We start from the raw sequence: 14,928 nt of genomic DNA on the forward strand, positions 1-14,928 counted from the left end.
AGCAGCAGGGAGCGCCGTTCCAGATGGGAAACTTGAGACTGGATGTCCAGAAAAGCAAGACGTCAGAAGCGAAACCTTTTTCCTGCAGGGTGTGGCATACCATCCGCTTGCTCATTGCGACAGAGGTGGCACTAATGAAGGAAGAGGTCAACGTTACGTTCTTCTTTAAAATGCAAGGCCAGGAAAAGTGGCAGCGGTGGGATTTGAACCCACGCCTCCGAAGAGACTGGAGCCTTAATCCAGCGCCTTAGACCGCTCGGCCACGCTACCTCCCTGCTAGTCGCCGAAAGCGGAACTTGACCCGTTGCCCGGCCCGCTTTAGAGCTTTGCCTTTTCTCCTTGGAAAGTCTGGAGACAGGCAGTGGAAGGGCAGGCAAACTGTCAGGTGCGCAGAGGAGGGGAGACCATGAGGCAAGGTGGGAGATGGGGGCAAGAAGTGAGAAAAAAACTAATCGCAAGCTAGGGCAGGATTCGGAAAGTGAAGCCGAAAAGGGGCTTAGCATGCAGCCCAGGGGTTTCTTTGACTGTCCTAAGCCCACAGGGACTTTGCCGTCCTCAGCTCATGAGACTTGAGATGGGTAGCTTGATTTGCTGAGGAAATGCGGGATGACAGATTCAACTCTGGAGTCAAACATAGCCCGGAACTATCGCCTTAAACTGAGTTTTAAGCCTGGTGCCGATAAAAAGAAAGAAATTAGCCTTAGATCGGGCAAGCCGTTTGACGGGGGAAAATGAGACCCCCTAGGCCAGCTAGGTGGTCGCTGGATGCTGTGCAGACATCAGCAGCTGTTCATTTCATGCCCTCACGTCTCCTCGTTAGTATAGTGGTCAGTATCCCTGTCACGCGGGAGACCGGGGTTCAATTCCCCGACGGGGAGGTTAAACCTTTTCTGGATTTTTTTTAGTTCTTGACAAATATTCTTGAAGATTAGGCTGAGTCAAGTAGGGAATGGGTGCCAAGAACTGACTCTTTAAGAAAAAAGCACCGGCAACGCTAGTCATCGTACAATATTTGTGCACAATTGCTTACATTAGGCGGCCGGTCCACTTTATTGAGTCCCCCTCAGCACCATTTAGTGCTCCTGTTGTCTGCGAAGTCCAAATTGTAACCCTGAATCAGTTCCTCTTCTGACCCTTTGTATCATGTTACATGACGAGTAATGATCACCTGTTAGCTTTATCCCTAATTATAACTCTCACTCTTTCCCTGCATCTAACCCTAGCTCTAATCCCATCATTAACCTCGGTCCGGGCACACGCGTGAACCCTTACTCTCATCTCAGCCTCTCCTGGTGATACATCACACCTGGGATCGTTTGCTCCCTGTGGGCTGTGGGAAATTTGCTACCAGCACGCCCTGGAAGTGGGGCTCATTCCGCTGCAACGGGAGGTCTTCCCAGGACGCGTCACAGCTCAACGCAAGAGCTCCTGGGTTTCGAAGGCTCTTGCAGCAAGCCTTCACAAAGCAGCAGGGAGCGCCGTTCCAGATGGGAAACTTGAGACTGGATGTCCAGAAAAGCAAGACGTCAGAAGCGAAACCTTTTTCCTGCAGGGTGTGGCATACCATCCGCTTGCTCATTGCGACAGAGGTGGCACTAATGAAGGAAGAGGTCAACGTTACGTTCTTCTTTAAAATGCAAGGCCAGGAAAAGTGGCAGCGGTGGGATTTGAACCCACGCCTCCGAAGAGACTGGAGCCTTAATCCAGCGCCTTAGACCGCTCGGCCACGCTACCTCCCTGCTAGTCGCCGAAAGCGGAACTTGACCCGTTGCCCGGCCCGCTTTAGTGCTTTGCCTTTTCTCCTTGGAAAGTCTGGAGACAGGCAGTGGAAGGGCAGGCAAACTGTCAGGTGCGCAGAGGAGGGGAGACCATGAGGCAAGGTGGGAGATGGGGGCAAGAAGTGAGAAAAAAACTAATCGCAAGCTAGGGCAGGATTCGGAAAGTGAAGCCGAAAAGGGGCTTAGCATGCAGCCCAGGGGTTTCTTTGACTGTCCTAAGCCCACAGGGACTTTGCCGTCCTCAGCTCATGAGACTTGAGATGGGTAGCTTGATTTGCTGAGGAAATGCGGGATGACAGATTCAACTCTGGAGTCAAACATAGCCCGGAACTATCGCCTTAAACTGAGTTTTAAGCCTGGTGCCGATAAAAAGAAAGAAATTAGCCTTAGATCGGGCAAGCCGTTTGACGGGGGAAAATGAGACCCCCTAGGCCAGCTAGGTGGTCGCTGGATGCTGTGCAGACATCAGCAGCTGTTCATTTCATGCCCTCACGTCTCCTCGTTAGTATAGTGGTCAGTATCCCCGCCTGTCACGCGGGAGACCGGGGTTCAATTCCCCGACGGGGAGGTTAAACCTTTTCTGGATTTTTTTTAGTTCTTGACAAATATTCTTGAAGATTAGGCTGAGTCAAGTAGGGAATGGGTGCCAAGAACTGACTCTTTAAGAAAAAAGCACCGGCAACGCTAGTCATCGTACAATATTTGTGCACAATTGCTTACATTAGGCGGCCGGTCCACTTTATTGAGTCCCCCTCAGCACCATTTAGTGCTCCTGTTGTCTGCGAAGTCCAAATTGTAACCCTGAATCAGTTCCTCTTCTGACCCTTTGTATCATGTTACATGACGAGTAATGATCACCTGTTAGCTTTATCCCTAATTATAACTCTCACTCTTTCCCTGCATCTAACCCTAGCTCTAATCCCATCATTAACCTCGGTCCGGGCACACGCGTGAACCCCTACTCTCATCTCAGCCTCTCCTGGTGATACATCACACCTGGGATCGTTTGCTCCCTGTGGGCTGTGGGAAATTTGCTACCAGCACGCCCTGGAAGTGGGGCTCATTCCGCTGCAACGGGAGGTCTTCCCAGGACGCGTCACAGCTCAACGCAAGAGCTCCTGGGTTTCGAAGGCTCTTGCAGCAAGCCTTCACAAAGCAGCAGGGAGCGCCGTTCCAGATGGGAAACTTGAGACTGGATGTCCAGAAAAGCAAGACGTCAGAAGCGAAACCTTTTTCCTGCAGGGTGTGGCATACCATCCGCTTGCTCATTGCGACAGAGGTGGCACTAATGAAGGAAGAGGTCAACGTTACGTTCTTCTTTAAAATGCAAGGCCAGGAAAAGTGGCAGCGGTGGGATTTGAACCCACGCCTCCGAAGAGACTGGAGCCTTAATCCAGCGCCTTAGACCGCTCGGCCACGCTACCTCCCTGCTAGTCGCCGAAAGCGGAACTTGACCCGTTGCCCGGCCCGCTTTAGTGCTTTGCCTTTTCTCCTTGGAAAGTCTGGAGACAGGCAGTGGAAGGGCAGGCAAACTGTCAGGTGCGCAGAGGAGGGGAGACCATGAGGCAAGGTGGGAGATGGGGGCAAGAAGTGAGAAAAAAACTAATCGCAAGCTAGGGCAGGATTCGGAAAGTGAAGCCGAAAAGGGGCTTAGCATGCAGCCCAGGGGTTTCTTTGACTGTCCTAAGCCCACAGGGACTTTGCCGTCCTCAGCTCATGAGACTTGAGATGGGTAGCTTGATTTGCTGAGGAAATGCGGGATGACAGATTCAACTCTGGAGTCAAACATAGCCCGGAACTATCGCCTTAAACTGAGTTTTAAGCCTGGTGCCGATAAAAAGAAAGAAATTAGCCTTAGATCGGGCAAGCCGTTTGACGGGGGAAAATGAGACCCCCTAGGCCAGCTAGGTGGTCGCTGGATGCTGTGCAGACATCAGCAGCTGTTCATTTCATGCCCTCACGTCTCCTCGTTAGTATAGTGGTCAGTATCCCTGTCACGCGGGAGACCGGGGTTCAATTCCCCGACGGGGAGGTTAAACCTTTTCTGGATTTTTTTTAGTTCTTGACAAATATTCTTGAAGATTAGGCTGAGTCAAGTAGGGAATGGGTGCCAAGAACTGACTCTTTAAGAAAAAAGCACCGGCAACGCTAGTCATCGTACAATATTTGTGCACAATTGCTTACATTAGGCGGCCGGTCCACTTTATTGAGTCCCCCTCAGCACCATTTAGTGCTCCTGTTGTCTGCGAAGTCCAAATTGTAACCCTGAATCAGTTCCTCTTCTGACCCTTTGTATCATGTTACATGACGAGTAATGATCACCTGTTAGCTTTATCCCTAATTATAACTCTCACTCTTTCCCTGCATCTAACCCTAGCTCTAATCCCATCATTAACCTCGGTCCGGGCACACGCGTGAACCCTTACTCTCATCTCAGCCTCTCCTGGTGATACATCACACCTGGGATCGTTTGCTCCCTGTGGGCTGTGGGAAATTTGCTACCAGCACGCCCTGGAAGTGGGGCTCATTCCGCTGCAACGGGAGGTCTTCCCAGGACGCGTCACAGCTCAACGCAAGAGCTCCTGGGTTTCGAAGGCTCTTGCAGCAAGCCTTCACAAAGCAGCAGGGAGCGCCGTTCCAGATGGGAAACTTGAGACTGGATGTCCAGAAAAGCAAGACGTCAGAAGCGAAACCTTTTTCCTGCAGGGTGTGGCATACCATCCGCTTGCTCATTGCGACAGAGGTGGCACTAATGAAGGAAGAGGTCAACGTTACGTTCTTCTTTAAAATGCAAGGCCAGGAAAAGTGGCAGCGGTGGGATTTGAACCCACGCCTCCGAAGAGACTGGAGCCTTAATCCAGCGCCTTAGACCGCTCGGCCACGCTACCTCCCTGCTAGTCGCCGAAAGCGGAACTTGACCCGTTGCCCGGCCCGCTTTAGTGCTTTGCCTTTTCTCCTTGGAAAGTCTGGAGACAGGCAGTGGAAGGGCAGGCAAACTGTCAGGTGCGCAGAGGAGGGGAGACCATGAGGCAAGGTGGGAGATGGGGGCAAGAAGTGAGAAAAAAACTAATCGCAAGCTAGGGCAGGATTCGGAAAGTGAAGCCGAAAAGGGGCTTAGCATGCAGCCCAGGGGTTTCTTTGACTGTCCTAAGCCCACAGGGACTTTGCCGTCCTCAGCTCATGAGACTTGAGATGGGTAGCTTGATTTGCTGAGGAAATGCGGGATGACAGATTCAACTCTGGAGTCAAACATAGCCCGGAACTATCGCCTTAAACTGAGTTTTAAGCCTGGTGCCGATAAAAAGAAAGAAATTAGCCTTAGATCGGGCAAGCCGTTTGACGGGGGAAAATGAGACCCCCTAGGCCAGCTAGGTGGTCGCTGGATGCTGTGCAGACATCAGCAGCTGTTCATTTCATGCCCTCACGTCTCCTCGTTAGTATAGTGGTCAGTATCCCGAGACCGGGGTTCAATTCCCCGACGGGGAGGTTAAACCTTTTCTGGATTTTTTTTAGTTCTTGACAAATATTCTTGAAGATTAGGCTGAGTCAAGTAGGGAATGGGTGCCAAGAACTGACTCTTTAAGAAAAAAGCACCGGCAACGCTAGTCATCGTACAATATTTGTGCACAATTGCTTACATTAGGCGGCCGGTCCACTTTATTGAGTCCCCCTCAGCACCATTTAGTGCTCCTGTTGTCTGCGAAGTCCAAATTGTAACCCTGAATCAGTTCCTCTTCTGACCCTTTGTATCATGTTACATGACGAGTAATGATCACCTGTTAGCTTTATCCCTAATTATAACTCTCACTCTTTCCCTGCATCTAACCCTAGCTCTAATCCCATCATTAACCTCGGTCCGGGCACACGCGTGAACCCTTACTCTCATCTCAGCCTCTCCTGGTGATACATCACACCTGGGATCGTTTGCTCCCTGTGGGCTGTGGGAAATTTGCTACCAGCACGCCCTGGAAGTGGGGCTCATTCCGCTGCAACGGGAGGTCTTCCCAGGACGCGTCACAGCTCAACGCAAGAGCTCCTGGGTTTCGAAGGCTCTTGCAGCAAGCCTTCACAAAGCAGCAGGGAGCGCCGTTCCAGATGGGAAACTTGAGACTGGATGTCCAGAAAAGCAAGACGTCAGAAGCGAAACCTTTTTCCTGCAGGGTGTGGCATACCATCCGCTTGCTCATTGCGACAGAGGTGGCACTAATGAAGGAAGAGGTCAACGTTACGTTCTTCTTTAAAATGCAAGGCCAGGAAAAGTGGCAGCGGTGGGATTTGAACCCACGCCTCCGAAGAGACTGGAGCCTTAATCCAGCGCCTTAGACCGCTCGGCCACCCTACCTCCCTGCTAGTCGCCGAAAGCGGAACTTGACCCGTTGCCCGGCCCGCTTTAGTGCTTTGCCTTTTCTCCTTGGAAAGTCTGGAGACAGGCAGTGGAAGGGCAGGCAAACTGTCAGGTGCGCAGAGGAGGGGAGACCATGAGGCAAGGTGGGAGATGGGGGCAAGAAGTGAGAAAAAAACTAATCGCAAGCTAGGGCAGGATTCGGAAAGTGAAGCCGAAAAGGGGCTTAGCATGCAGCCCAGGGGTTTCTTTGACTGTCCTAAGCCCACAGGGACTTTGCCGTCCTCAGCTCATGAGACTTGAGATGGGTAGCTTGATTTGCTGAGGAAATGCGGGATGACAGATTCAACTCTGGAGTCAAACATAGCCCGGAACTATCGCCTTAAACTGAGTTTTAAGCCTGGTGCCGATAAAAAGAAAGAAATTAGCCTTAGATCGGGCAAGCCGTTTGACGGGGGAAAATGAGACCCCCTAGGCCAGCTAGGTGGTCGCTGGATGCTGTGCAGACATCAGCAGCTGTTCATTTCATGCCCTCACGTCTCCTCGTTAGTATAGTGGTCAGTATCCCCGCCTGTCACGCGGGAGACCGGGGTTCAATTCCCCGACGGGGAGGTTAAACCTTTTCTGGATTTTTTTTAGTTCTTGACAAATATTCTTGAAGATTAGGCTGAGTCAAGTAGGGAATGGGTGCCAAGAACTGACTCTTTAAGAAAAAAGCACCGGCAACGCTAGTCATCGTACAATATTTGTGCACAATTGCTTACATTAGGCGGCCGGTCCACTTTATTGAGTCCCCCTCAGCACCATTTAGTGCTCCTGTTGTCTGCGAAGTCCAAATTGTAACCCTGAATCAGTTCCTCTTCTGACCCTTTGTATCATGTTACATGACGAGTAATGATCACCTGTTAGCTTTATCCCTAATTATAACTCTCACTCTTTCCCTGCATCTAACCCTAGCTCTAATCCCATCATTAACCTCGGTCCGGGCACACGCGTGAACCCTTACTCTCATCTCAGCCTCTCCTGGTGATACATCACACCTGGGATCGTTTGCTCCCTGTGGGCTGTGGGAAATTTGCTACCAGCACGCCCTGGAAGTGGGGCTCATTCCGCTGCAACGGGAGGTCTTCCCAGGACGCGTCACAGCTCAACGCAAGAGCTCCTGGGTTTCGAAGGCTCTTGCAGCAAGCCTTCACAAAGCAGCAGGGAGCGCCGTTCCAGATGGGAAACTTGAGACTGGATGTCCAGAAAAGCAAGACGTCAGAAGCGAAACCTTTTTCCTGCAGGGTGTGGCATACCATCCGCTTGCTCATTGCGACAGAGGTGGCACTAATGAAGGAAGAGGTCAACGTTACGTTCTTCTTTAAAATGCAAGGCCAGGAAAAGTGGCAGCGGTGGGATTTGAACCCACGCCTCCGAAGAGACTGGAGCCTTAATCCAGCGCCTTAGACCGCTCGGCCACGCTACCTCCCTGCTAGTCGCCGAAAGCGGAACTTGACCCGTTGCCCGGCCCGCTTTAGTGCTTTGCCTTTTCTCCTTGGAAAGTCTGGAGACAGGCAGTGGAAGGGCAGGCAAACTGTCAGGTGCGCAGAGGAGGGGAGACCATGAGGCAAGGTGGGAGATGGGGGCAAGAAGTGAGAAAAAAACTAATCGCAAGCTAGGGCAGGATTCGGAAAGTGAAGCCGAAAAGGGGCTTAGCATGCAGCCCAGGGGTTTCTTTGACTGTCCTAAGCCCACAGGGACTTTGCCGTCCTCAGCTCATGAGACTTGAGATGGGTAGCTTGATTTGCTGAGGAAATGCGGGATGACAGATTCAACTCTGGAGTCAAACATAGCCCGGAACTATCGCCTTAAACTGAGTTTTAAGCCTGGTGCCGATAAAAAGAAAGAAATTAGCCTTAGATCGGGCAAGCCGTTTGACGGGGGAAAATGAGACCCCCTAGGCCAGCTAGGTGGTCGCTGGATGCTGTGCAGACATCAGCAGCTGTTCATTTCATGCCCTCACGTCTCCTCGTTAGTATAGTGGTCAGTATCCCCGCCTGTCACGCGGGAGACCGACGGGGAGGTTAAACCTTTTCTGGATTTTTTTTAGTTCTTGACAAATATTCTTGAAGATTAGGCTGAGTCAAGTAGGGAATGGGTGCCAAGAACTGACTCTTTAAGAAAAAAGCACCGGCAACGCTAGTCATCGTACAATATTTGTGCACAATTGCTTACATTAGGCGGCCGGTCCACTTTATTGAGTCCCCCTCAGCACCATTTAGTGCTCCTGTTGTCTGCGAAGTCCAAATTGTAACCCTGAATCAGTTCCTCTTCTGACCCTTTGTATCATGTTACATGACGAGTAATGATCACCTGTTAGCTTTATCCCTAATTATAACTCTCACTCTTTCCCTGCATCTAACCCTAGCTCTAATCCCATCATTAACCTCGGTCCGGGCACACGCGTGAACCCCTACTCTCATCTCAGCCTCTCCTGGTGATACATCACACCTGGGATCGTTTGCTCCCTGTGGGCTGTGGGAAATTTGCTACCAGCACGCCCTGGAAGTGGGGCTCATTCCGCTGCAACGGGAGGTCTTCCCAGGACGCGTCACAGCTCAACGCAAGAGCTCCTGGGTTTCGAAGGCTCTTGCAGCAAGCCTTCACAAAGCAGCAGGGAGCGCCGTTCCAGATGGGAAACTTGAGACTGGATGTCCAGAAAAGCAAGACGTCAGAAGCGAAACCTTTTTCCTGCAGGGTGTGGCATACCATCCGCTTGCTCATTGCGACAGAGGTGGCACTAATGAAGGAAGAGGTCAACGTTACGTTCTTCTTTAAAATGCAAGGCCAGGAAAAGTGGCAGCGGTGGGATTTGAACCCACGCCTCCGAAGAGACTGGAGCCTTAATCCAGCGCCTTAGACCGCTCGGCCACGCTACCTCCCTGCTAGTCGCCGAAAGCGGAACTTGACCCGTTGCCCGGCCCGCTTTAGAGCTTTGCCTTTTCTCCTTGGAAAGTCTGGAGACAGGCAGTGGAAGGGCAGGCAAACTGTCAGGTGCGCAGAGGAGGGGAGACCATGAGGCAAGGTGGGAGATGGGGGCAAGAAGTGAGAAAAAAACTAATCGCAAGCTAGGGCAGGATTCGGAAAGTGAAGCCGAAAAGGGGCTTAGCATGCAGCCCAGGGGTTTCTTTGACTGTCCTAAGCCCACAGGGACTTTGCCGTCCTCAGCTCATGAGACTTGAGATGGGTAGCTTGATTTGCTGAGGAAATGCGGGATGACAGATTCAACTCTGGAGTCAAACATAGCCCGGAACTATCGCCTTAAACTGAGTTTTAAGCCTGGTGCCGATAAAAAGAAAGAAATTAGCCTTAGATCGGGCAAGCCGTTTGACGGGGGAAAATGAGACCCCCTAGGCCAGCTAGGTGGTCGCTGGATGCTGTGCAGACATCAGCAGCTGTTCATTTCATGCCCTCACGTCTCCTCGTTAGTATAGTGGTCAGTATCCCTGTCACGCGGGAGACCGGGGTTCAATTCCCCGACGGGGAGGTTAAACCTTTTCTGGATTTTTTTTAGTTCTTGACAAATATTCTTGAAGATTAGGCTGAGTCAAGTAGGGAATGGGTGCCAAGAACTGACTCTTTAAGAAAAAAGCACCGGCAACGCTAGTCATCGTACAATATTTGTGCACAATTGCTTACATTAGGCGGCCGGTCCACTTTATTGAGTCCCCCTCAGCACCATTTAGTGCTCCTGTTGTCTGCGAAGTCCAAATTGTAACCCTGAATCAGTTCCTCTTCTGACCCTTTGTATCATGTTACATGACGAGTAATGATCACCTGTTAGCTTTATCCCTAATTATAACTCTCACTCTTTCCCTGCATCTAACCCTAGCTCTAATCCCATCATTAACCTCGGTCCGGGCACACGCGTGAACCCTTACTCTCATCTCAGCCTCTCCTGGTGATACATCACACCTGGGATCGTTTGCTCCCTGTGGGCTGTGGGAAATTTGCTACCAGCACGCCCTGGAAGTGGGGCTCATTCCGCTGCAACGGGAGGTCTTCCCAGGACGCGTCACAGCTCAACGCAAGAGCTCCTGGGTTTCGAAGGCTCTTGCAGCAAGCCTTCACAAAGCAGCAGGGAGCGCCGTTCCAGATGGGAAACTTGAGACTGGATGTCCAGAAAAGCAAGACGTCAGAAGCGAAACCTTTTTCCTGCAGGGTGTGGCATACCATCCGCTTGCTCATTGCGACAGAGGTGGCACTAATGAAGGAAGAGGTCAACGTTACGTTCTTCTTTAAAATGCAAGGCCAGGAAAAGTGGCAGCGGTGGGATTTGAACCCACGCCTCCGAAGAGACTGGAGCCTTAATCCAGCGCCTTAGACCGCTCGGCCACGCTACCTCCCTGCTAGTCGCCGAAAGCGGAACTTGACCCGTTGCCCGGCCCGCTTTAGTGCTTTGCCTTTTCTCCTTGGAAAGTCTGGAGACAGGCAGTGGAAGGGCAGGCAAACTGTCAGGTGCGCAGAGGAGGGGAGACCATGAGGCAAGGTGGGAGATGGGGGCAAGAAGTGAGAAAAAAACTAATCGCAAGCTAGGGCAGGATTCGGAAAGTGAAGCCGAAAAGGGGCTTAGCATGCAGCCCAGGGGTTTCTTTGACTGTCCTAAGCCCACAGGGACTTTGCCGTCCTCAGCTCATGAGACTTGAGATGGGTAGCTTGATTTGCTGAGGAAATGCGGGATGACAGATTCAACTCTGGAGTCAAACATAGCCCGGAACTATCGCCTTAAACTGAGTTTTAAGCCTGGTGCCGATAAAAAGAAAGAAATTAGCCTTAGATCGGGCAAGCCGTTTGACGGGGGAAAATGAGACCCCCTAGGCCAGCTAGGTGGTCGCTGGATGCTGTGCAGACATCAGCAGCTGTTCATTTCATGCCCTCACGTCTCCTCGTTAGTATAGTGGTCAGTATCCCCGCCTGTCACGCGGGAGACCGGGGTTCAATTCCCCGACGGGGAGGTTAAACCTTTTCTGGATTTTTTTTAGTTCTTGACAAATATTCTTGAAGATTAGGCTGAGTCAAGTAGGGAATGGGTGCCAAGAACTGACTCTTTAAGAAAAAAGCACCGGCAACGCTAGTCATCGTACAATATTTGTGCACAATTGCTTACATTAGGCGGCCGGTCCACTTTATTGAGTCCCCCTCAGCACCATTTAGTGCTCCTGTTGTCTGCGAAGTCCAAATTGTAACCCTGAATCAGTTCCTCTTCTGACCCTTTGTATCATGTTACATGACGAGTAATGATCACCTGTTAGCTTTATCCCTAATTATAACTCTCACTCTTTCCCTGCATCTAACCCTAGCTCTAATCCCATCATTAACCTCGGTCCGGGCACACGAGTGAACCCCTACTCTCATCTCAGCCTCTCCTGGTGATACATCACACCTGGGATCGTTTGCTCCCTGTGGGCTGTGGGAAATTTGCTACCAGCACGCCCTGGAAGTGGGGCTCATTCCGCTGCAACGGGAGGTCTTCCCAGGACGCGTCACAGCTCAACGCAAGAGCTCCTGGGTTTCGAAGGCTCTTGCAGCAAGCCTTCACAAAGCAGCAGGGAGCGCCGTTCCAGATGGGAAACTTGAGACTGGATGTCCAGAAAAGCAAGACGTCAGAAGCGAAACCTTTTTCCTGCAGGGTGTGGCATACCATCCGCTTGCTCATTGCGACAGAGGTGGCACTAATGAAGGAAGAGGTCAACGTTACGTTCTTCTTTAAAATGCAAGGCCAGGAAAAGTGGCAGCGGTGGGATTTGAACCCACGCCTCCGAAGAGACTGGAGCCTTAATCCAGCGCCTTAGACCGCTCGGCCACGCTACCTCCCTGCTAGTCGCCGAAAGCGGAACTTGACCCGTTGCCCGGCCCGCTTTAGTGCTTTGCCTTTTCTCCTTGGAAAGTCTGGAGACAGGCAGTGGAAGGGCAGGCAAACTGTCAGGTGCGCAGAGGAGGGGAGACCATGAGGCAAGGTGGGAGATGGGGGCAAGAAGTGAGAAAAAAACTAATCGCAAGCTAGGGCAGGATTCGGAAAGTGAAGCCGAAAAGGGGCTTAGCATGCAGCCCAGGGGTTTCTTTGACTGTCCTAAGCCCACAGGGACTTTGCCGTCCTCAGCTCATGAGACTTGAGATGGGTAGCTTGATTTGCTGAGGAAATGCGGGATGACAGATTCAACTCTGGAGTCAAACATAGCCCGGAACTATCGCCTTAAACTGAGTTTTAAGCCTGGTGCCGATAAAAAGAAAGAAATTAGCCTTAGATCGGGCAAGCCGTTTGACGGGGGAAAATGAGACCCCCTAGGCCAGCTAGGTGGTCGCTGGATGCTGTGCAGACATCAGCAGCTGTTCATTTCATGCCCTCACGTCTCCTCGTTAGTATAGTGGTCAGTATCCCTGTCACGCGGGAGACCGGGGTTCAATTCCCCGACGGGGAGGTTAAACCTTTTCTGGATTTTTTTTAGTTCTTGACAAATATTCTTGAAGATTAGGCTGAGTCAAGTAGGGAATGGGTGCCAAGAACTGACTCTTTAAGAAAAAAGCACCGGCAACGCTAGTCATCGTACAATATTTGTGCACAATTGCTTACATTAGGCGGCCGGTCCACTTTATTGAGTCCCCCTCAGCACCATTTAGTGCTCCTGTTGTCTGCGAAGTCCAAATTGTAACCCTGAATCAGTTCCTCTTCTGACCCTTTGTATCATGTTACATGACGAGTAATGATCACCTGTTAGCTTTATCCCTAATTATAACTCTCACTCTTTCCCTGCATCTAACCCTAGCTCTAATCCCATCATTAACCTCGGTCCGGGCACACGCGTGAACCCTTACTCTCATCTCAGCCTCTCCTGGTGATACATCACACCTGGGATCGTTTGCTCCCTGTGGGCTGTGGGAAATTTGCTACCAGCACGCCCTGGAAGTGGGGCTCATTCCGCTGCAACGGGAGGTCTTCCCAGGACGCGTCACAGCTCAACGCAAGAGCTCCTGGGTTTCGAAGGCTCTTGCAGCAAGCCTTCACAAAGCAGCAGGGAGCGCCGTTCCAGATGGGAAACTTGAGACTGGATGTCCAGAAAAGCAAGACGTCAGAAGCGAAACCTTTTTCCTGCAGGGTGTGGCATACCATCCGCTTGCTCATTGCGACAGAGGTGGCACTAATGAAGGAAGAGGTCAACGTTACGTTCTTCTTTAAAATGCAAGGCCAGGAAAAGTGGCAGCGGTGGGATTTGAACCCACGCCTCCGAAGAGACTGGAGCCTTAATCCAGCGCCTTAGACCGCTCGGCCACGCTACCTCCCTGCTAGTCGCCGAAAGCGGAACTTGACCCGTTGCCCGGCCCGCTTTAGTGCTTTGCCTTTTCTCCTTGGAAAGTCTGGAGACAGGCAGTGGAAGGGCAGGCAAACTGTCAGGTGCGCAGAGGAGGGGAGACCATGAGGCAAGGTGGGAGATGGGGGCAAGAAGTGAGAAAAAAACTAATCGCAAGCTAGGGCAGGATTCGGAAAGTGAAGCCGAAAAGGGGCTTAGCATGCAGCCCAGGGGTTTCTTTGACTGTCCTAAGCCCACAGGGACTTTGCCGTCCTCAGCTCATGAGACTTGAGATGGGTAGCTTGATTTGCTGAGGAAATGCGGGATGACAGATTCAACTCTGGAGTCAAACATAGCCCGGAACTATCGCCTTAAACTGAGTTTTAAGCCTGGTGCCGATAAAAAGAAAGAAATTAGCCTTAGATCGGGCAAGCCGTTTGACGGGGGAAAATGAGACCCCCTAGGCCATCTAGGTGGTCGCTGGATGCTGTGCAGACATCAGCAGCTGTTCATTTCATGCCCTCACGTCTCCTCGTTAGTATAGTGGTCAGTATCCCCGCCTGTCACGCGGCAGACCGGGGTTCAATTCCCCGACGGGGAGGTTAAACCTTTTCTGGATTTTTTTTAGTTCTTGACAAATATTCTTGAAGATTAGGCTGAGTCAAGTAGGGAATGGGTGCCAAGAACTGACTCTTTAAGAAAAAAGCACCGGCAACGCTAGTCATCGTACAATATTTGTGCACAATTGCTTACATTAGGCGGCCGGTCCACTTTATTGAGTCCCCCTCAGCACCATTTAGTGCTCCTGTTGTCTGCGAAGTCCAAATTGTAACCCTGAATCAGTTCCTCTTCTGACCCTTTGTATCATGTTACATGACGAGTAATGATCACCTGTTAGCTTTATCCCTAATTATAACTCTCACTCTTTCCCTGCATCTAACCCTAGCTCTAATCCCATCATTAACCTCGGTCCGGGCACACGCGTGAACCCTTACTCTCATCTCAGCCTCTCCTGGTGATACATCACACCTGGGATCGTTTGCTCCCTGTGGGCTGTGTGAAATTTGCTACCAGCACGCCCTGGAAGTGGGGCTCATTCCGCTGCAACGGGAGGTCTTCCCAGGACGCGTCACAGCTCAACGCAAGAGCTCCTGGGTTTCGAAGGCTCTTGCAGCAAGCCTTCGCAAAGCAGCAGGGAGCGCCGTTCCAGATGGGAAACTTGAGACTGGATGTCCAAAAAAGCAAGACGTCAGAAGCGAAACCTTTTTCCTGCAGGGTGTGGCATACCATCCGCTTGCTCATTGCGACAGAGGTGGCACTAATGAAGGAAGAGGTCAACGTTACGTTCTTCTTTAAAATGCAAGGCCAGGAAAAGTGGCAGCGGTGGGATTTGAACCCACGCCTCCGAAGAGACTGGAGCCTTAATCCAGCGCCTTAGACCGCTCGGCCACGCTACCTCCCTGCTAGTCGCCGAAAGCGG

At 51.4% G+C, this 14,928-nt stretch overlaps 13 non-coding genes across 13 annotated transcripts; 3 read left to right on the top strand and 10 right to left on the bottom strand.

The window, feature by feature from the left end:
* Window positions 1-188: 188 nt before the first annotated feature.
* Window positions 189-270, bottom strand: TRNAL-AAG (transfer RNA leucine (anticodon AAG)). The gene has a single exon. It is a non-coding gene; the product is annotated as a tRNA-Leu (tRNA).
* Window positions 271-1,652: 1,382 nt separating this feature from the next.
* TRNAL-AAG (transfer RNA leucine (anticodon AAG)) lies at window positions 1,653-1,734 on the bottom strand. The gene has a single exon. It is a non-coding gene; the product is annotated as a tRNA-Leu (tRNA).
* A 540-nt stretch (window positions 1,735-2,274) lies between these two features.
* Window positions 2,275-2,346, top strand: TRNAD-GUC (transfer RNA aspartic acid (anticodon GUC)). Its single transcript has one exon. It is a non-coding gene; the product is annotated as a tRNA-Asp (tRNA).
* Window positions 2,347-3,120: 774 nt separating this feature from the next.
* On the bottom strand, window positions 3,121-3,202 carry TRNAL-AAG (transfer RNA leucine (anticodon AAG)). The gene has a single exon. It is a non-coding gene; the product is annotated as a tRNA-Leu (tRNA).
* A 1,382-nt stretch (window positions 3,203-4,584) lies between these two features.
* On the bottom strand, window positions 4,585-4,666 carry TRNAL-AAG (transfer RNA leucine (anticodon AAG)). The gene has a single exon. It is a non-coding gene; the product is annotated as a tRNA-Leu (tRNA).
* A 1,994-nt stretch (window positions 4,667-6,660) lies between these two features.
* TRNAD-GUC (transfer RNA aspartic acid (anticodon GUC)) lies at window positions 6,661-6,732 on the top strand. The gene has a single exon. It is a non-coding gene; the product is annotated as a tRNA-Asp (tRNA).
* Window positions 6,733-7,506: 774 nt separating this feature from the next.
* Window positions 7,507-7,588, bottom strand: TRNAL-AAG (transfer RNA leucine (anticodon AAG)). Its single transcript has one exon. It is a non-coding gene; the product is annotated as a tRNA-Leu (tRNA).
* Window positions 7,589-8,959: 1,371 nt separating this feature from the next.
* Window positions 8,960-9,041, bottom strand: TRNAL-AAG (transfer RNA leucine (anticodon AAG)). The gene has a single exon. It is a non-coding gene; the product is annotated as a tRNA-Leu (tRNA).
* Window positions 9,042-10,423: 1,382 nt separating this feature from the next.
* On the bottom strand, window positions 10,424-10,505 carry TRNAL-AAG (transfer RNA leucine (anticodon AAG)). The gene has a single exon. It is a non-coding gene; the product is annotated as a tRNA-Leu (tRNA).
* Window positions 10,506-11,045: 540 nt separating this feature from the next.
* TRNAD-GUC (transfer RNA aspartic acid (anticodon GUC)) lies at window positions 11,046-11,117 on the top strand. The gene has a single exon. It is a non-coding gene; the product is annotated as a tRNA-Asp (tRNA).
* A 774-nt stretch (window positions 11,118-11,891) lies between these two features.
* Window positions 11,892-11,973, bottom strand: TRNAL-AAG (transfer RNA leucine (anticodon AAG)). Its single transcript has one exon. It is a non-coding gene; the product is annotated as a tRNA-Leu (tRNA).
* A 1,382-nt stretch (window positions 11,974-13,355) lies between these two features.
* TRNAL-AAG (transfer RNA leucine (anticodon AAG)) lies at window positions 13,356-13,437 on the bottom strand. The gene has a single exon. It is a non-coding gene; the product is annotated as a tRNA-Leu (tRNA).
* A 1,386-nt stretch (window positions 13,438-14,823) lies between these two features.
* TRNAL-AAG (transfer RNA leucine (anticodon AAG)) lies at window positions 14,824-14,905 on the bottom strand. The gene has a single exon. It is a non-coding gene; the product is annotated as a tRNA-Leu (tRNA).
* Window positions 14,906-14,928: the final 23 nt, after the last annotated feature.

Source organism: Ambystoma mexicanum, unplaced genomic scaffold (genome assembly GCF_040938575.1).
Source record: "Ambystoma mexicanum isolate Mex_15411 unplaced genomic scaffold, UKY_AmexF1_1 Mex_scaf20, whole genome shotgun sequence".
Classification (NCBI taxonomy): Eukaryota; Metazoa; Chordata; class Amphibia; order Caudata; family Ambystomatidae; genus Ambystoma; species Ambystoma mexicanum.